The following is a 12,423-nucleotide window of genomic DNA, read 5'->3' on the forward strand; positions in this document are numbered from 1 at the left end:
CACAGTCATCCTATATTCCACAAGTTCCTGATTTAAATCACCTTCAGGCCACCACAAGAAACGCAGGAAATCTCGATTATCTTTGGCTACCTGGACTTGATGGAACATGGACTGAACGTCAGCCATCACTGCCACAGGTTCTTGTCTGAAATGCGTTAGAACTCCTAACAAAGAACTGGTAAGATAAGGACCCTGTAGAAGTTGACTGTTGAGAGAATTTCCTCTGAACTCGGCTCCACAGTCAAACACAACATGGAGATTTCCTTTCTTGGGATGATATACTCCGTGGTGTGGAATGTACCACATCTTTCCATCAGACCGTTCCAATTGATCTTCAGGCACACGTTCAGCATACCCCTGCTTGATGACCTCACTGAGACAAGTGGAGTATTCCTGGTGGTATTTTTCGTTTTTCTCAAACCTCCTCTTCAATCCAAGAATGCGCTGCTTGGCCACACAGTGATTGTTTGGCAGAGAAACCCCTTTGTTCTTAAAGGGAAGTTTCATGCTATAATGTCCATCTTGAAGCTTTACTGAATCTTTCATGATTTCCATGAACATGACATCGTCTCTCGACATCTCCTCCTTGTCTCCTGCTGTTTGTTCATTAAAATCATGGTTGTATTGATTATTCAGTAACACCTCCAGCCCTTCTATGGAGATCCTGTTAACGGAGGCAGCAGGGTGGCCACTATCGCACTGCTCCTCAGTGCATCCTTGAAGGGGGCCATTGATAACCCATCCCAATAGGGTCCTTATAGCGTGGGGTCCATTTCCATGGCTGTTTACTACTTCCCAGGGTTCCAGCATTTTGGAGGCATTGGTGCCTATCAACAACTCTACTTCCGCTTGGATGCGAGGAACACCAACACCATCCAAGTATGGCCAGTTAGCCAGTTCTTCTTCTTTGATGATGTTACCTGTGCTTACAGGCATCCTCTTCTGAGTATAGACTTCTGGTAGGTCATAGAACCGTTTTCCAGTGAGGGAGGAAACCTCCAAACCTGTCAACCTGTAACTGGAAACTGATGTTCTTGAGCCCATGGTTTGTAGACTTATTTGAGCTTTTCTACCATCCATGTTCAGCTTCCTCATCAGGTTTTCTGAACAAAATGTGGCTGTACTGCCTGGATCAAGGAAGGCATAGGTTTGGATGACTGCGTCTCCTTTGCTGGACTTAACCTGAACCGGTAGGATGGATAGAATCCCATCAGTTTTTCCGGCCCCTGCATGCCCACATGTTTGCAAAGAGACCACTGCGTTGCTCACTGATGTTTCCTTGGGCTGCATATCGTCTACGTTGCTTGCTCTCACCCTTTGACTGATGTGAAGGACGCTGGGATGGGTTTGGCTGCACACCTTGCAAGTCAAGCGCTTCTCGCAATCCCTGCTAATATGCCCAGCGCAGAGGCAGCCAAAGCAAACTCTTTTTTCCATTAAAAAGTTTATTTTGTCCCTGTGTGTCTTCTCCTCCAATCGCGGACACTGCTCCAGTGCGTGACCTTGAGAGCAAAACATGCAAACGCTGGTGTTCATTGCAGATGTGCTTATTTGCCGTTGAACCTGGTTGGGCTTTCTGGACTGTTCAGAAGAAAGGGTTTCAAAAGTAGCAACAGTGGTTGCGAAACTGTTTCCTTTAAATCTTGGTTTTGACTGTGATGTTCGAGTCACCTCTCTGTTTCCTGTAGTGAGTTCTGTATTCTGAATGTCCCCAAAGATTGGGTCCGACACTATTTTCACTTGATATTCGATGAATGTGACAATATCCATGAATTGTGCCCTGCGCTTGAGGTTTTCCAAAATGCCACATGCAGAGACTCTCCACCTTTCCTTTAGCCTGTATGGAAGCTTTAGAATCACTGCTCTCATATTTGCTGGCATATCAAGTTCTCTCATGTACTGCAAATCCTCCATTGCATTGCCACATTCCCGCAAAAATAGCGCATATGATTGAAGAGATTTGACGTCCTCAGGTTTTACAACTGGCCAGCTGAGGACTTTCTCCATGTATGCTGCAGTGATCTTGTGTTCGTTGCCAAAGTGTTCTTCTAGCAGATGCCTTGCCATAGTATAGCCTCTGTCTGGAGCCATATACTGACAGCTACGAACTAGCTCTTTTGGATGACCTCTGGTGTACTTGTCCAAAAAATACAAACAATCCCCTCTGTTGCTGGCATTTCTCTCCACACAGTTTTCAAAGGCTCTGATAAATGATGTATACTGCAGAGGATCCCCGTCAAAAAATGGGATCTCTCTTGGTGGTAACAATTGTTGTTTTATAAGCAATGTTGATATTTCATTTTGCTTTTGCAGTAAAGTACAGAGCGCTGACGTTTCATGAGTTCTTTGAAATAGGTCAGACTGAAGTCCATGTGGATTGGTTGGTTGTTGCACATTAGGGTCCAAAAGAGGTTTGCTTAATGGTTTTCCATTGTTTGCCGTTTCATTATGAATATCCTGGCTGTCCTGTGTTGCATACCAATATGCATTGTGTTGCTGTAATGGTTGTTGCTGTGGATGCAGGAATGGTTGTGGCATAGGTGGTGGTTGTTGCGAGTCCACAAGGGTAGGGAAGTATTCTTGAGCTTTTGGATTCAGAGTGGTCTCCTTTAACCTTGTTCCTTTTGCAAAATAAGATTCCATTGCATTGGATCGTGTGCTTGAGCGAGCTTGGTGGCTGTAAGTCGACAGTACTGCTAATTTAGCAGCAGAAGCAGCCATCTCTGTGTTAATTTCCAGCCTTTCCTTTCTCCTCCTTAGCTCCTCTGCTTTCTCCTCCAGAGCCTTGGATGCGAGGAACATTTGCTCTTCCAAAGCGTGTTTGTCATTTAATGCTGCGGCACGAGTTTCAAGTGCAGCTCTATCTGCCTCGGCCCGAATGCGTGCTGATGTAGTAGAGGATACATTGCTTTTCGAGCTTGCATGACTTTGCCGGCTTGGTTGTTTTTTAGAAACGTTTGTTTGAACGTTGGATATGCTGTCATCGGGATTCACCTCATTCCCATAATCCTCATTAGCCTCAGATTTGGGAATGTCTGCTTTTGCCAACCACCTGTCCATTGTTTCCATAAATTCATTTACACCCAGCAACTTTGCTTTGAACCATATTTCATGTTTTTCCTTTTCTGCAGGGGGTAACAGTTTTAACAGAGATGTATGTGCTTCCTTTGCCTCATTGCACAGAGTTGTGTATTTTACATAATAACACTTGACCTCTTTTTCGTAATCTCTGTCACACATTAACCCCTGAATTGTTGTTTTGAGATTAGATGCTTTGTTTAGTTTTGACTTTCTGGTTTTTTGCAGTGTTTCCAGTTTATCCAGAAATGCCTTTTGTGTTAGTTTGACTGCACGTTTAATGACAGATGGAATGTCACCGCTGGCCACGCCCCCACTGGGCTGCGTGTCAGCAGTGGTGAACTCATCACCATCGTTACCCTCATTTTGCATATTTGTTTCAGCATCCATAGTCAATCAATCACCATCAAAAACACTTTGAATACACCTTTAAACACAGAAAGACCAACCACAGATTTGTTGAATACCAGTTCGAACCAATGCATTGGATTTTCAGTGAAATGTGTGCACACAATATCTAAATGGCCATGTTGGTATTGCTACACATACCCCTCCGGTCCGGTGGATTGACGCTGTCGCGGTGGTAGTCCGTGGTTACGGCTCGGTACGTAGTCCTTGCTACTCGGCCAGTAGAAGCTGTTTTATAATCCCAAACGATCCAATTGACTGAAAAGAAATCCCGCGATGGTGTCCGCGCTGGCGAAATCCAACGACGGCTTCCTCGATCAGCTGTTCAATGGCGATCCTGGCGAGTTCATTTAGCACGTTTGTACTTTAATGTAAAGCCTAACAACCGGCTCTACATTAGCCCTGGTTGGTGCGGTGTGGGAGAACTCTTGTCGTACGCGTGATGTGGTGCTCATAATAAATGTCTAATACATATTTCTGGTTTGAGTGCTGTGACCCATTTATTTCATCACTTGGTCCAGAGCAAACATAAGGCGACACGCTGCCACGGTACAAACGGTTTGCTTTTCCCCAAAACACACACACCTGGCCGTGCCCGGTGATTAGCTATATGCCTTTAGTTGAGCCCAAAGCTCCACCCAGTGGTAACACACAAAACTACATATCACAAAATAAAACAAACAAAAGAGTGACATAATGGCTCCAACAGTAATGAATAAGTAACATCTGTGTTGATATAAGTAGAAGCTGTCTACTAGCTTGTAAACCTTGATGTCAACCTGTAATAAAGTATCCTGATAAGACCTGATCTCCTACTTCTCCGCGTCTCCCTTGCCTGGTGAGGTGTCTCCTTCCTAGTATCATATGTCAGTGGAAATCAAGGCCACTCGGCCACGGTAATATCTCTCTTGGTCTACTACAGCTGCGATGTCGATGCCGTAGCGGTTTAGTTCATGTGCAACCAGTGCCGTCCTGCGCTGTGGGCGGCAGGAGAGCACACGTGCATCTAGGAGGGTGCGGACATTCCAAGTCGCGATCGTGAAGGGGATAATTAATAATTTGATCCGTTTCACAGTTACAGTATGCATGCAGCAGTATACACACACACACACCAACCCTGACAGTTCATCCTGGACAACAATACAAATGGTAAATGGACTTGACTTATATAGCGCCTTCTAGCCGATTTCCTCAGCCCCAAAGCGCTTTACATATCTTACCACATTCACCCATTCATACACACACTCATACACCGATGGCAGTAGCTGCCATGCAAGGCGCTCTCTGAACCATCGGGAGCAATTTGGGGTTAAGTGTCTTGCTCAGGGACGCTTCGACATGTGGCGGGGAGACGGGGGATCGAACCTCCGACCCGGCACTCCAGAGGCGATCTCCCTACCCACTTCGCCACTGCCGCCCAAGACATTCAAGTTTCTAATTCTGGTTTTGACCTTTGGGAATAAGCAGATCACCATTTTAACTAGAAGTGCAGGAGTCAGGTCTTTTCTTTCTGAACTGCTGACAGCGGCAACGCTTGGTGGGCTAAGTCAAATGCTCAGAATAAAGACAAAAAGCAAGAGCACACACACACACACACACACACACACACACACACACACACACACACACACACACACACACACACACACACACACACACACACACACAGGAAAGAGCTGTAGAGAGTAAAAAAGGCAAGGGTAATAGAGAGAGGGAGGAGAGTGTGGACAGCAGCATCCATCTCGTGCCAGTAGATTGCACTTTTTTTCTTCCTATTGCCTGCTGAAGAAAAACCAGATGCCTTGCTAGGGGAGGTTTACCTAGGTTTGATCTCAGCTGTTTTAAGATGTGGAAGATAATAGTTAAAACTTGACAAATAAAGAACTATTTTGCATATTCCCCAGTGTCATGATCAAAGATATAGTCAAGAGCCTGAAGCTTGATCAGATAGATAGATATATAGATAGATAGATAGTACGAATGAATTGTATGAGGCCTATATAATATATAATTGTAAATAATACAACATAATGAATTTTGATAAAGTAGGCCTTCTTTATGTACCTGAGCTGTAAGAAAAAATATATATACTGTTGAAACAATGTTGCAATTGTTTGTGAGATTTTTTCCAACAGGTTCACCTGAGGACTGAGATAAACAGGTTAGCCAAAACTGCTTTATGATATTTGCCAACAGGTGTAACCAACCACAAGTTGCAACAATAAGTATCTGTATGAAATGTGGTCGGCGTTAAGGTGTGTCCATGACGGTAATGAGATCATTATTAAAATAAACTGGTTGGTGCTTATTTTTGTTGGGTGCTTATTTTTGTTGGGTGTGTGTCAAACAGGCCTAAGGACGCTGCTGCACATTAATAATAGTAATAATATAATAATAATCTTTATTTGTATAGCACCCTTCATACATTAAATGCAGCTCAGACTCCACATTTGTCAGAAATATTCACAAACAGCACACACTTTTTAAAATTGTTCATCGGTATTTATAATAATCTTCACTCAAAATTAGGTTCACTTTGATGTGGCCCAAAACTGAAATGATAGCAACATATCATTTATTATGGGACAGTAACTGACCTAAATGTTATTCTTGAGTAGGACTATTAACCTCTCTTACTGTCCTTGGGGTCAATTTGACCCCATTCATGTTTGACATCTCTAAATAAATGTTTATGATTTGTTTTTTTGGGCTCGCATCTTCGGTCTCTCTGCCCAGTGTGCCCACCTAAAATTTCTACAGGCCCACCCTAATCTGACTGTCTAGAACCGGGCCTGCGTATACCCTCACCAAAAACCGTCATGCCACCCTCATCAGTGCATCGCGCATCGGCCTCCATAGCCACATGAAATGGCACCAACGTAACCCCCCATAATAACCCAGCTCAAGTGGAGCAACGTCATCATCGAATACGAGACATAAGAAATTAACTGCTGCATGCACACTGTAACTGTGAAACAGATCAAATGGACAGCCTCTGGAATCAAACCGCAGCCATTAACAGCAGTGTGCTCATCACTCCATACGTATGGAAAGTGAAATAGTGTCAGATTTAAGCTTGCAGCATAAATTAAGGGTTCACACAGATCAATATCCTCCTTCATTGAACATCAGCTTTTTCCCGAGGTGCTCAGGAATGCTGATCAGTCCATTCACATACTAATGCTTTCAGACGGTGTGTGTGTGTGTGTGTGTGTGTGTGTGTGTGTGTGTGTGTATTACATTGGCTGTGTTGCAGTGGCGGACTCAGGGGGGGGGGGGGGGGCAGGGGGGGCGACCGCCCCCCCTCGTGGCTCAATGGTTGAAAAAGCGCGCTAAAGTGCCCTCAAGAGTGGTGAAAACGAGAGGAAATGCCTTATTTGCTGCCCTTTTCACGTGCAAAACATGATTAGGTGCCCTCTAGGATGCCCCTTCATACAATAAATGATGATGATGTGCCCTCTAGAACAAGAAAATTCGATGACGTGCCTTAATGAGTGCCCTTATAGTCCCCTTCTGCCCGTCTGGTGCCCTTCTAGTGCCCTTCTAGTGCCCTTCTGCCCGTCTGGCCATCCTAGTGCCCTTCTGCCCGTCTGGTCGTTCTAGTGCCCTTCTAGTGCCCTTCTGCCCGTCTGGTCCTTCTAGTGCCCTGATAGTGCCCTTCTGCTCCTTCTAGTGCCCTTCTAGTGCCCTTATACCCGTCTGGTCCTTCTAGTGCCCTTCTAGTGCCCGTCTGGTCCTTCTAGTGCCCTTATAGTGCCCTTCTGGTCCTTCTAGTGCCCTTCTAGTGCCCATCTGCCCGTCTGGTCCTTTTAGTGCCCTGATATTGCCCTTCTGGTCCTTCTAGTGCCCTTCTCCCCATCTGGTGCCCCCATGGTTGAAAAAGTGTTGCTAAAGTGCCCTCTATGGTGGTGAAAATGAGAGAAAGTGCCTTATTGGCTGCCCTTTACATGTGAACAAAAATTATTGAGTGCCCTATGTTGCGCCTCCATACAATAGGCCTAAATGATGATGATGAGCCCTCTGGAGCAAGAATACGGCAAACCGAAAAGATATGTTGCGGTACTCTAATGAGGTGCAGACATTCCTCTCTTTGGTAGCCGACGAACGGGGAATGCGAAAGAGGCGTTGCTTTCATGTGGCGTCGCTATGACAAACAGCTACATCGAGTGGTATTTAAATCTCTACTGGATAACAAAGCAAAAAGCGGATTAAGAGTATGTCCGTCCGTACCCATAGTGGAAAAGCGCAATTAGATGCCAAGTTCGAAAAACTTAATATTTTCAGTTTGCATAATCCATTTAAAATGTATATACATTTTTTGAATGTCAAGATCCGGTCCTCATTTAAGTGTAGGTCATTTCATGCAAGAGTGACGATAATAGTCAGCTATCACCTCAACATGAAGGAAAACTTCCTTCAATATTTCCGTAGCTGGCTGTCAGTGGTCAAAGACTGTATGGTAGTGGCACATTGATTTTTCTCCAGTCTAATTTACTTAAATGTTAGTAAAGATGAAAGCAGTAAGGCATCCTCCCTTCTTAGGCTAAAATGTGAAAGTGCACAATGATGTGAACAACTCATTTTAGTGTTTATAAAGTCGCTAGAATTAGGGGAAACAGTGTCTTTGAAGCAAATTTTTTTCTGGGGGGGGGACCCCCAGACCCCCCGTTTAATTGTATGAGCCCAACAGTTTTTTTAAGATCTAGAAACACAGTGTTTGGTGTTTTGTTACATTACATTCTATTTAGCTGACGCTTTTATCCAAAGCAACTTCCATTAAGTGCATTCAACAATGAGGGTACAAACTCAGAACAACAAGAATCACCTCAGTGCTATAGCTGCAAATAAACCAAACTACAAAGTGCCACAAGTAAGTGCTACATGGAGATGTAACAGGTGCCCCGAACGGGGCCTTCCAGGCAGCGCTGCCTTTAAGGCTCCGCTGGGGGAACAAAACACCATCGAGTTACAAATGCCACTGTGTCCACATGGTGCCCTTTTTATTTTTTCGCCCCTGCCCTTCAAACAGTCTGAGTCCGCCACTGCTGTGTTGTAAAAGCCCTACTAACGTCCTCCCTCCTTCATACTCAACATGTATATACTACATACTGTCTACATAACCATCCATCCATTGTGTATGCGAGGCTCGTCGGACCGTTTACACTGAAGTATACAGAAGCAATAAAGAATTAAAAAAAAAGAATCGCTTATCTCCTAACTAAGAGATAGACAGAGAGAGACAGAAAGAGAGACAGACAGACAGACAGAGACAGAGAGGGAGAGAGAGACACACACAGAAAGAGAGAGAGAGAGAGACAGACAGACAGACAGACAGACAGAGAGAGAGACAGACAGTGACAGAGAGAGACACACACAGAGACAGAGAAATGGTTTATCTCCTAGCTGCTTTGTGGCTTTCTAGCAGTTCCGCACCTTCTTAAGCCAAAAACGCAAATGCCAAGTCAGTGAGCATAGTGATTTATTTCCTCTTAACCTTAGATTTCCTTTGGAGCTCTACTCTAATTAGCTAGCCACACCTATCTGGGGTGTATCGTTTTGTTTTAGCGAGGACACAATACTGTGAATTGTGTAGAACACAATATGCAAATAAACTTTGAGTGTTGCTGTGTGGGAGATTTGATTCTTGCATGTTTTTTTTCTCCAAAATGTTTATGAATAACATATAATATACATTATATACAACATAATGTATCTTTTTCTTTTTTAATCGCAGTATTAACTGTAGGCAGCCTGAGCTGATTGAAGAGAAAGCTTTGGGACTGGGCAACCTGGATGGTGGTAGTCCAGAGCTATATACTATACACATAGATATATATTATTTCCACTATTGGCTCCAATGTCCAGCTGGGTGAAAATAGTAGCCAGCCGAGGTCACAACTCTGCTAGGGGGGTCTGGGGGTATGTCCCCCCGGGAGATTTTTTTTTTTACCTTTTTAAAGTGAAATGCATGAATCTGGTGCACTTTGAGAGGAAAATTAAGAGGCTAAATCTGAGGAATTTTGTGTGAACAAATAATTTGGAGACACTGGGTCAGATGAATTAGAAGCTATTGAAGAAAGACACATGGATTTTCCATAGAAATATAAATTTGAAATAATATAAAAATATTATGCAGGGTCCTCATATTTGAAATAATATAAAAATATTATGCAGGGTCCTCTGGGATGGGCTTGGTGCTCTTTTTCTTTTACGGGACATATTTTTCTGTAATATAATGAATTCATTTAAATGCAGTGAGAGGAACGAAGCAGAAGAACTCTGTTGTCCAGTTATCTTTTTTTCCACAGACGAGGCTGAAATAGGCTATAGACTATACACAGTGCATGGGCAACTGAGGGCAGCCCCATTTTCAAATATTTTTAAATAAACTCAATACTAACTGTGCATGCCATGGACTTGAACGTGACGTGATCAGTTAACCTCGGATTACCTCCCAGATGAACTGATTCAATTATTAAGCTATTAACTATCTACCAAAACATTGTATTCCTTTTATTGTATGATAATTTACATTTACATAATATGATGTTGATATCAAACACATAAACTTAAAAAAAAACGAAATAAAAAAATAAATTGGGGGGGCCCCCCTGGCAGTCGGGACCCTAAGCAACCGCTCATTTCGCTTATGCCTCGGGCCGGCTCTGCTGACCAGTGACCACTTTAAGCGGGTGGGTAACTTGGAGGCAGGCTGTCCTGCCCACCCAATAATACAATTAGAAGCAATGCATGGTAATGGTATATTCTTTAGTATTAATTAATTGTCAGAATTTTATTTGACATTTTCTTGGACAGCGAATGAACAGGTCCGTCCGATAGTGGGTCTGGACTTCCACCTAAAAAAAAAAAATAAAAATGTTTTTTTTTTTTTTTTTTTGATTGGGTGGGCACAGCCCACATTTGGGTGGGCACGGCCCACCCTGGCCCCTGGCTGCCGCCGGCCCTGAACGGAACACACATACACACACACGTAATAATAATAATAATAATACATTTTATTTATATAGCGCTCTTCTCTCACTCAGAGCGCTTTACAAAAACAAAACAATAAACAAACAAAAATGTCATGTAGAGTTGGGTTGGTGGGTGAATTAGGGGTAGGCAGAGGAGAAGAGATGGGTCTTGAGTTTGGACTGGAAGATGGTGAGAGACTCAGAGTCACGGATATGTTGGGGGAGGCTGTTCCAGAGCCTGGGAGCTGCCCTGGAGAAAGCTCTGTCACCAAAGCTGCAGAGTTTAGATGTGTGGGTGGAGAGGAGACTGGCTGAGGAGGATCTGAGGGCCCGAGGGGGTTGATAGGGGGAGAGAAGGTCAGTGAGATATGGGGGGGCCAGATGGTTGAGGGCTTTGTAGGTGAGGACCAGGAGTTTGTAATTGATCCGGAAAGAAATGGGGAGCCAGTGGAGCTTTTTGAGGACTGGGGTGATGTGGTTCCATGAGTTGGTGTGAGTGAGGAGACGGGCAGCTGCATTCTGGACACGTTGGAGTCTGTTGATGGAGGTGGTGCTGATGCCGGCGAGGAGTGAATTACAATAGTCAAGGCGGGAGGAGATGAAGGCATGAATGAGTCTTTCAGCAGCATGGGGTGTGAGGGAGGATCTAATCTTTGCAATATTACGGAGGTGATAGAAGGAGGTTTTGACAGTGTGACGGATGTGGGGTTCAAGGGAGAGGGTGGGATCAAAAATTACGCCAAGATTGCGGGCCTGGGGGGAGGGGGAGACCATGGTGCCATCAATAGTGAGTGTGGGGGGGGTTGTACATTTGCTGAGGGTGGATTTGGAGCCAATTAGGAGGAGTTCAGTTTTGTTGCTGTTGAGTTTGAGGAAGTTATTTTTCATCCAGAGTGTAAGGGAAGACAGGCAGGATTCAATGTGGGAAATGGGGGGGTTGTGGGGGGATTTGGTACTGAGGTAAATTTGGGTGTCATCAGCATAGCAGTGGAAGTCCATTGAGAAATGGCGAAGTAACTGACCAAGGGGGAGGAGGTAAATGATGAAGAGGAGGGGGCCGAGTACAGAACCTTGGGGAACACCTTGTGTGACGGTGACTGTGGCAGATGTGTGGTTATGGAGGGAGATGAAGTTAGATCTGTCAGAAAGATAAGAATGAAGCCAGCTGAGTGCAGTACCTTCGATACCGAGATTGCTGAGTCTGGTGAGCAGGATGGTGTGGTTAACAGTATCGAAGGCTGCACTCAGGTCAAGGAGGATGAGGAAGTTGAGGGAACCAGCATCGGCAGAGGTGAGGAGGTCATTGAAGACTTTAAGGAGAGCGGTTTCTGTGCTGTGGAGAGGGCGGAAGCCAGATTGGAGGGATTCAAAAAGGTTATTGGCGTGGAGATGGGATTGGAGTTGTTTGGTGACTATGCGTTCAAGGGTTTTGGAGAGGAAGGGGAGGTTGGAGATTGGGCGGTAGTTACAGAGGGAGGCGGGGTCGAGACCAGGTTTCTTGAGGGTGGGGGTGACAGCAGCAGATTTGAAAGCAGAGGGGACAATTCCATGGGACAGTGAGGAGTTAAAGAGGTTAGTGAGGTAGGGGCAGAGAACGGGGAGGCAGGACTTGAGCAGGGGAGTGGGGAGGGGGTCAAGGGAGCAGGTAGTAGGTTTGGAGGAGCTTATAAGCTTGGAGAGTGCAAGAGGGGTAACCAAGTCAAAGTGGGAGAGACGGCAATGGGGAGGAGGGGTTGGGATGTCCAGCGAAATGGGTAGGGGAGGGGCCATTGAATGTGCAGGGGGTTCATGTACAGGGAAAAGTGAAAGGTTGATGGTGGTGATTTTGTCAGCGAAAAACTGGAGGAATGAGTTGCAGAGATCTGGGGAGGAGGTGGAGAGGGTGCTGGTCCGGGGTTTGAGGAGGTTGCTCACTGTGGAGAAGAGGGTTCTGGGGTTTTGGCAGGGGTCAGAGAAGATGGCA

This window comes from Ammodytes marinus (assembly GCF_949987685.1).
Source record: "Ammodytes marinus genome assembly, chromosome: 23".
Lineage (NCBI taxonomy): Eukaryota > Metazoa > Chordata > Actinopteri > Uranoscopiformes > Ammodytidae > Ammodytes > Ammodytes marinus.